This window comes from Limanda limanda, chromosome 9 (assembly GCF_963576545.1).
Source record: "Limanda limanda chromosome 9, fLimLim1.1, whole genome shotgun sequence".
NCBI lineage: Eukaryota > Metazoa > Chordata > Actinopteri > Pleuronectiformes > Pleuronectidae > Limanda > Limanda limanda.
Genome location: NC_083644.1, coordinates 27,616,538 through 27,626,148, shown reverse-complemented (window position 1 = coordinate 27,626,148; position 9,611 = coordinate 27,616,538). Strand labels below are relative to the sequence as shown.

The 9,611-nt window shown below is 40.9% G+C and overlaps 1 long non-coding RNA gene across 1 annotated transcript; it reads right to left on the bottom strand.

Annotated features, from left to right (window-relative positions):
* Positions 1-6,949: 6,949 nt before the first annotated feature.
* On the bottom strand, positions 6,950-9,187 carry LOC133010872 (uncharacterized). Its single transcript, XR_009680699.1, has 3 exons — positions 9,129-9,187; positions 7,276-7,369; positions 6,950-7,184 (listed from the first exon to the last, which is right to left on the bottom strand). It is a non-coding gene; the product is annotated as an uncharacterized LOC133010872 (long non-coding RNA).
* Positions 9,188-9,611: the final 424 nt, after the last annotated feature.

The window sequence follows — 9,611 nt, the reverse complement described above, 5'->3', positions numbered from 1 at the left end:
CCTTGGCAAAACTAAGGTTACTAATGACCTTCTAATAAGATCAAGGGTTTGTGTCTCTCCCCCAACCTGTAAGATCTTAGTGAAGCATTCGACACAATTGATCACCTCATTTTATTAGCATTAAAGTAACTGCCCTAACCTGGTTCAAATCATATTTTTCAGATCGATTCCAATTTGTGCAAAGTAATGATGAGTCATCTGTGTGCACCAAAGTTTACCACGGTGTTCCTCAGGATTCTGTGCTCGGTCAAATATTATTCTCATTATATATACTTCGACTTCGTAGCATTATCAGGACACACTCCACTCTAATGTATTGACTAAACTCCAAGTATGTCTCAAGGACAAGGACAATTTTCTCCTTTAAAACTCAGATAAAACAGAGGCTCTAATACTTGGCCCTAAACACTTTAGAGAAATGTATTTCCTTACTACCAGCACGTGTCCTGACAAGAACCAAGAAAAGCGACCACATTTCTCCTGTATTAGCTTCACTACACTAGCTCCCGGTTAAATCTAGAATAGGATTTAAAACTGTACTCCACACCTACAAGGCCCTTAATAATATGGCACCATTATAACTTAAAGAGCTCATAGTACCATATCAACCCACTACAGCACTGCGCTCCCAGGATTCAGGCTTACTTGTTGTCCCTAAAGTCTCTAAAAGTAGAGTAGAAGCCAGAGCTTTCAGCCATCAGGCTCCTCTCCTGTGGAATCATCTCCCACTTTCAGTTCGGGAGGCAGACACCAGCTGTACGTTTAAGAGTAGCCTTCATTTACGATGAAGGTTATAGTTAGAGTCGGTCCAGGCTTGTCTTAGACCTGCTCTTAGTTATGCTGCTATAGGTCTAGAATGTCAAGGGACACATGGAGCTTCTCTTTCCTCTTCTCCTTCTTTATCACATTAATGTCTCATCAACACATGTTACTGACTTGACTTCTTCCCAACAGTCCTTGTGCTTTATTGTTTGTGTATTTAATCATACACACTTTCTTTTGTGTGACCAACTGTTTCTTCTAATAAATGTTGTAAATTCTAATGTCTATTTTGCTCATGTTCTCAGCTACACGTGGCATCTATTGCACTTCTGTCCCGGGAGAGGGATCCCTCACATGTGGCTATTTCTACGTTTTTTCTTCTGTTAAAAGAGTTATTTGGTAGCTTTTCCCAACTCTTGTTAAGGGCAGAGGGTGTTGCACCTTGTTAAAGGGGCAGTTTATCTAAAAAGTTTAATTTACTCTTTTTCTGCTCACCAGTATGCAGATGGAGGGGTGGGAGAAGCGTTTGAGTCCACAAAACCCTTTGTAATTTTAGGTAGTGATGTGTCCTCCCGTGTCGAGGCTTCGAAGTGTGTGTCGAGTAATCCAGGATGATTTTGTGAAATAAAACTTTTATGGGCAAACAGTGTCGCTGACAAATTCAGTACGATAGAAGTTAATGGTGACCACTTTAAATGTAAAGAAACTACAAAAAAAAAAAAACTTAAATGCCTCCATAATGCTTGTGTCCGTAAGAACCAACATTCAAATTCAACTCAAAACGGCATAATTTACAGCAAGTTTTTAATGTGTTGTCTGTGATCCACACGCAAACATGGCTTAAGAGGAAGATATCAGAGGTGAAGAAGGGGTAACTTTGACTGCAACACTGTTTACCCCTGTGACTCAAACACTTCACCAACCATTCAATTGGCATAGTGGTGAGTGGATAATGAGTTAATTTAAATTTTTCGGTGAATTGTCCCTTTAAGTGTCTGACAGACACATGATTTCAATCTTTTCATCTGACTTTGGTCAAGAGCAGAAAACAAAATAACTATTTCTTAAAGATCAAGATGTAAACCATATAACTATCAGTACAGAGTTGATTGTCATTAAAGCAAACAATGAATCATCTCCTGAAATAAAAAACACTATCAAAATAACTTTAATTTAGAAAAACAATAGTGAAGGAAAGTGACTTCACTCTGTTCTGCAGATAAAATGTGGGTGTCAGCTACATGGCCTATATCATTAGGAGAGCCTGGGCAGAAAGGCTCAGTGGAGCCTGTTGTTTATGATATTGTCAGTCAGAAACACCCCCTGAAATATACTCCATGCAGGCAAGCAGGCAGGGGGAATGGAAGCAGTGTGGCCAGCCAATCTGCATTCATTGTCCTTTTCCCAGTGTCAGCACTCTTCATCCCCACACACATACAAATCAACACATATAAACAAGAGTAAAGGGTTTGCTTGCAATACGGCAATAACAAGAAGAGCTGAGAGATGACAGGCGAGGGAGACCTGAAGAAGAGGGAGGAGAGGTTGGCGAAACAATGGAGGGGCCTGTTCCATTATGACAAAAGAAAGAAAGGGATTTGCATACAAAACAGGAAAGAGAAGGAAGGAAGGGAAAGAAATGGAGCAAGGTGAGAGATGAGAACCGAAGGTTAACGAAAGAAAACTGCTCTCCTCTCTCCTGCTAGTCCGATCAAATTCTACCTCTATCGGTCTCATTTGAGTTTATGTACTGGAGATATTTCTCATTATCTTTGACTAATCACAAATGAGGACAGTAACAAGAAGGAAATACGTCATTTGAATGACAGCAAAACAAAATGAGACTGATAAATTAGAAGGGCACATGATCATTTAGCAACCCCTGCAGCTTCCTGCCTCAGGCAAACCTCTTCTAATAAAGCAGCATGTAAAGTCAGATCAGTTTTTTTATTATGTATTGTTCACTCTCAGCTGATTCACTTGGATGTAGGTGACTTCAACTGGGCCAATGTTGGACTTTTATCAAACACTAGACATAGGATGAATACTTCTGTCCATCGGGATAGGACAGAGTAGAAGCACTTAGAGGACTTAAAGTGTTTAGTAACTGTATACATCGCTTTACACTCTTATAACACGGTCAGACTCACAATATATAGTTGTTTTTTAATAATAGTTGCTCCAGAACCAGACAGGTTGTCTTTTTTATTCCCTGCATATTTTCCTGATCAGAACCTGGCACCTGAATTACAAAGTCCACCACTGGCCAGTCCATGGATGTATTGAGGCAAACTGGGACAAAAGATGAAGACATATGCATTCCTATGAAAGCTCCTCACACTTCTGAGCTTTCTGCCTTAGATTCTGTGTTTATGTGTATATGTTTATGTTTATGCTTAGTAGGCTAGACTGAGTCCAGAACGAGTGGACATGCTGACATTCTTACATTACAACACACATGTCTGACTGACGTTTGAGTCGGATTTTGAGCTGGAAACCATTGTTTCTTATACTTTAAACATGTTGCACTTTGTTTAATATGCAGACCTAAGTTTTTTATTTTGATAAGGGGTTAAATAGAAACTTTGATATCTTTTTGAGTTGCACTGCTGACTTAACTTATAAGCCCTCTTTTTTATTTATTTTTATCACGTTGGAGTTGCTACTTTAAACCTACAGTTTTGCAGTTTAATATTTTTCTTTAATAATAATTATACGATGACATACAGTTTGTTGTTGTCAAAATAAAATTAACTGAAATTAATGGTCAATTTGATTTTTTTGGAGGAAAATTAGTCGTTTAGATTAATCGACTAATCGATAAAATAGTCGTCCGATTAATCGATAGAAAAATAGTCGTTAGTGGCAGCCCTTGTTGATATAGCTCTTTTCGGTAAATACAAGCGAGTGGGACGCAACTCATGAGGCACAATAACTTGGTTCTTTCCTTACTGGGACATAAAATGATTTAGTTTCTATAAGAACAGGCTTCCTGAGGTACACATGTCCAGTGATTTTTGTCTTTTCATGTACCCCTTAAATTATCATCCATCAGTCATGATGTTGGTTGAACATATAGACACAACCAAGAATGTGTGCATAGATAGCCAATGCAAAATCTTAATAACAATATCGGTGGTTTTACACATTAAAACAAAATAACAGCTTTCTACATCTTTAGTACTGACACTATCATTTATCAGAGCATGTGGTCATGTTTCATACAATAAAATTGCTGACTCCCTGTCGCGAATTAAATTCCACGAATTCAGAACTTTTTTTGCCTCAAAGCCTGACCTGTCCAGCTTTCACCCTAAAGGACCTAGACTTAAGTGCACTCTTCAGTCATACATGAAATCATGTGAATTGGACTGGTGTCATCAACGACAAAAATGTTCAGCTCTGCATGGACTTATTTTGCCTCTTTCTGTACATCTTTCTCTGTTCTGGTCTTACCTGTTAACATCATCAACGTCATCAACAACATTCTTCCTTTAAGGTCCTCGTAACCAGAATTCAGTTTCATTTAAGATGTGCACATCGAGGAGCAGAAAACCTGCAGATGACCTCTTCAATCCACCTCCTCTTCAATGGTCTTAAAAAAGAGCATCCAAGAATTAATGACGAGTGCCTTCCCTTCTGTTTCTAGTGCACAAACTGGTGTATCAACTAAGTCCTTTGGGACCCACTGGGCCAGATTTGGACAAGAAATTTGAAATTCTATGTTGGTGGGTCACGTTGGCTGAGCAAATGTTTTTTACACTTTAAATGTCTGTTATTGGGGAAAACCAGCAATATACAATGTGGCTGGGGCAGGTGAACACAAACTAAGGGCAGCTTACCTCCACTCCCGCTCTATAATTGAAATGCAAATTGCAATACCACTTGTAGAGCCATAATGCAAAAGGCTTGTATGACCATAATTGTTCGCGCTGCAGTTTAATTGATATAATAGCATATGTAATAGGTAAAATTCCACTTCAGGCATTTGTAATTATTTTCTACTTTATCTTATTTTGTCACATAAATGTACAGCACCACATGTACCTAGTGGATAATGGCAATATTTGTTTGCTAATTAGCTACATCAGAGAAGTTGGAGTTAATGTCAAATAAAACTGTTGTTGATGAATGTCTTTACTTTTTCAAAGTTAATTAACGTTTTGTAGTAGCTAGGCAGCTACATTGCCAGGTCACTTACACTGTTAAACAGGCAATTGCGTCATACTTTAAATACACAGAACAAACACACACACACACACACACACACACAGTGTATAGTCGTATAGGATAAAATAACTTGTTCACTTCAGAAAAACTAAAGCTTAACACGTGTCTTATTCTGTCCAGCATATTTGAATCAGGATTGCACTGCAGACCTGTTTTGCTCCCTGTCCACCTAGCATTAACAGTATATTATTATTGTTAGAGTTGGCAGTTTCTCAGAGACTGAGTATTCACCCACAAACTGTTCCATTCTTAAGGTGTATAAATGCTAAAACTGAGAAAATGCTTTAGGCACTTGGAGATTTCCAAGTTGTCACCTGAGATCTACTCACTAGACGAAAAGCAGTATTATTGTCACAGGAAACCTCTTCGGACAGGCCTAAACCCCCTGCATTTACCTACTGTTTCCGTGACGTTACCTCGGCGTTCGCCAGTGGCAATAAGCTGAGGGAAGCGGCGTTTGCGGACTTTATGGGGGATCTGGAGAACAAAGGAGAGAGCCGTGGGGGGGCTCGCTGAGCCTCGCGGAGCGATTGCGACGTGTGATCTAATTAGCATATGAATCGGAGTCCAGCCGCTGGCAAGAACCTCTCTCTACTCACCATTGGAGGAAACCACAGACCCTTGAAACTAAATGTCACTCGTGATTGGCTGGTAGAAGTGTTGCTATTGGTCACCCAATGGGTCATTGCAGTGCACACGTGGGGTCACAGCATTCCGCACGTGGGGTAAGCCCCTCCCACACAATATTAATAATAAAAATGTATATATTAATATTTATTATTATTTATTAGTAAGCCTTTACCAAAAGCATTGCAGTTAATTAAAACTAAACATTCATGTGATGCTTGATGTTATAGGTGAACATATTGTACAGGGAACAAATGTGAACAAGGTATATGTGGAGTCAAAGCTTTATTTACATACAGCAAAAATATTGTACAAAAACTCAGGTGAGGCTTGAAATGTTTCTCTGCAGCCTCTGGGTCATGACTTCTTTGTGGGACTCTGCCTGAATCTTCTCCAGTGTGTAGACGTCTGTGGTGTGTAGCTGTGAGATCCAGTGTAGCTTCCAGTCTTATATGAAATGTGGCACACAGGTCGGTGCGCTCCTGGCTGTGGAAGGATGGATCCATGTCATCTGTCCCGCTTCAATCAGCTGTAAACACATTCAGTAAAATTAGCACAGTTCAATGACAACATACACCTTTACATGTAACTGGAAAATTATTTAATGAATATAACCTTACCCTCTTTCTTCTCCGACAACTCCTGAACTCCTCAATGCTGATGCAAGGTCTGGTTGGATCAAACTGGCTCATAGTGTGTCTTTGTACGTCATGGACAGGCAGCTGGAAAACAACACGAGTAACCACTAGACGAAAAGCAGTATTATTGTCACAGTGAACCTCTACGGACAGGCCTAATCCCCTGCTGTAACCAACTGTTTCCATGATGTTACCTCGGCGTTCGCCAGTTAAGACAAGGTGGGTCTATCGGCGTTTGCGGACCTTAAGGGGGATTTGGAGAACAAAGGAGAGAGCCGCGGGGGGGCTCGCTGAGCCTCGCGGACCGATCGCGACGTGTGATCTAATTAGCATATGAATCGGAGTCCAGCCGCTGGCTAGAACCTCTCTCTACTCACCATTGGAGGATACCACAGACCCTTGAAACTAATGTCACTCGTGATTGGCTGGTAGAAGTGTTGCTATTGGTCACCTTATGGGTCATTGCAGTGCACACGTGGGGTCACAGCATTCCGCACGTGGGGTAAGCCCCTCCCACACAATATTTATAATAAAAATGTATATATTAATATTTATTATTATTTATAAGTAAGCCTTTACCAAAAGCACTGCAGTTAATTAAAACTAAACATTCATGTGATGCTATAGGTGAACATATTGTACAGGGAACAAATGTGAACAAGGTATATGTGGAGTGAAAGCTTTATTTACATACAGAACAAATATATTGTACAAAAACTCAGGTGAGGCTTGAAATGTTTCTCTGCAGCCTCTGGGTCATGACTTCTTTGTGGGACTCTGTCTGAATCTTCTCCAGTGTGTAGACGTCTGTGGTGTGTAGCTGTGAGATCAGTGTAGCTTCCAGTCTTATATGAAGTGTGGGACACAGGTCGGTGCGCTCCTGGCTGTGGAAGGATGGATCCATGTCATCTGTCCCGCTTCAATCAGCTGTAAACACATTCAGTAAAATTAGCACAGTTCAATGACAACATACACCTTTACATGTAACTGGAAAATTATTTAATGAATATAACCTTACCCTCTTTCTTCTCCGACAACTCCTCAATGCTGATGTAAGGTCTGGTCGGGTCATACTGGCTCATAGTGTGTCTTTGTACGTCATGGACAGGCAGCTGGAAAACAACACATGTAACATGACTTTATTATTAATAAACGGAAATAGCCGCGCTTTGTTTGTGTGTGTGTGTGTGTGTGTGGGGGGGGGGGGGCGGCTGAGGCTGTGAAAACATACAGGAAAGTCACGTTGATGAAAAAACTTAACGAGAACAAACTGTTACATCTAAGTAATTCATACATATTTACACATGCACTAGATCTGCTCCAGCACTCGATGCTGTATTCGTATTTTAGCAACTTTCTCGCTATCCCAAAGAGTGGCGGACATGCTTTCAGATGTAGGGTTAGCTTAGTGGTTAGCATGGCGGCTCCGTTTAGCTCTCACCTTAACTCAGGGACTGTGCGCCCGTCTTCTCCGGCTCGACTCGTCCACACCGGGCCCGCGGCTCTGCCTCCACACGCGCTCATCTTCTCCTCCAGGGAACAGCGTCGTGTCGACTTCAGCAAGTTATTTACCCCGAAAACAGAGTAACTCGTACGGGACAAGCTAAACACGACCCGCTTCCTGTCTGCGGGACACTCGACGCTGCTGCACTGTGTTTACGAGGCTGTGATTGGACGAGTCCATTAGCTGATGACGCGAGCGGGTGACGTGAGCAGCGGTTACTTCATATAGGATGAGTATGTGACTGAGGCCAGGTTTATTTTTTGTGGTGTTTAGTACATTTACACACATGATTCACGCTGTTCTGTGTTCGTAACCTTATAGTTGAATGCACTTATTGTAAGTCGCTTTGGATAAAAGTGTTGACTGTTTTAATGGAATACTGAGAAAGTTTAATAACAACAATTAGACAGTTGAAGTTCAAATTATGAAGGAATATGTTGTAGCCAAACAGCCGGCTGCTGTGTTTTGTCACTGTGCAGTCCATGGGGGATTAAATATTACACTGAAAAAATAAATCATTAAATCAATGAATGTTTCATAGCAATTTTGAAAGTAGTGGTGAAAAGGTACCATTTATAATTCATGGAACAGCTTAGTTTGCCATTGACATGTGAATTTAATGCCAGTATTTTGGGAGGACAGATATTTTTATGGAAAGCCAGTAGAAGTTTGGAGCTTACAGGACACAGATGATCATACCCAGCACCATTTCTTTGCTGGTAGAGGTGTGGTTAACAAATCCTCTGTGCATTTAACCAGCACAATTGAAAAAGTGACTGTAATCATGCCACTCTGTACAGTTGTTGAGATTTAGGATTGTTTTGGATGACAATAAAAATTTGAAATAAAGTGCATTGTTTCATTTCTTTTGACTGCATTGACCTTTGTTCGTGGTATACAATATAATTCATTATAGCACACTTACTTACTTAAGAACAATTTAAAATTTCAGGTTTAATATTTATTTTAAGCCTGGTTTACTCAGCCAGATAGTTTGTTGGTGCCTCTTACACATTGGTGTTATCTGCTCTCAGGGAAACTGATTTGCATTTGTGAAGCTCAGAGCATTGTCATTTGCATGTGAAAGCGTCCTCTAGGCTTTGGAGCAGGGGGGTCAAATCTCAACAGCTCACAGGCTTGACAACTGCAGGAACCCTGAGCGTTTCCTTTGCTGCCTGCAGATACGTGTGAAAGTCGTTAACCGAAGGATGTGCCAACACTTCTCTGCGACACAGATTGACACAAACGCTTCTTTTCATGCAGTGTAACATGAGTTTATTATTAATAAACGGAAATAGCCGCGCTGCATCACCGTTGGAAGATCCACAGCAAAAAAACACCAAAACAATTCATAAACAGTTACTTACATTCAATGGCTTAATTTTCTGCACTTTAAATCCGGACTTTCAGCGTCTCGGCCTCACGCGCAGTGGCCGCCTCTTTAATTGTGTGTGTGTGCGTGGGGGGGGGGGGAGAAAACATACAGAGAAAAGTCACGTTGATGAAAAAACTTAACGAGAACAAACTGTTACATCTAAGTAATTCATACATATTTACACATGCACTAGATCTGCTACTTGATGCTGTATTCGTATTTTAGCAACTTTCTCGCTATCCCAAAGTGGTGGACATGCTTTTCAGATGAACGAGTTAGCTTAGTAGTTAGCATGGCGGCTCCGTCTAGCTTAGCTCTTACCTTAACCCAGGGACTGTGCGCCCGTCTTCTCCGCCTCGACTCGTCCACACCGGGCCCGCGGCTATGCTTACACACGCACTCATCTTCTCCTCCAGGGAAAAGCGTCGTGTCGACTTCAGCAAGTTATTTACCCCAAAAACAGAGTCACTCGTTC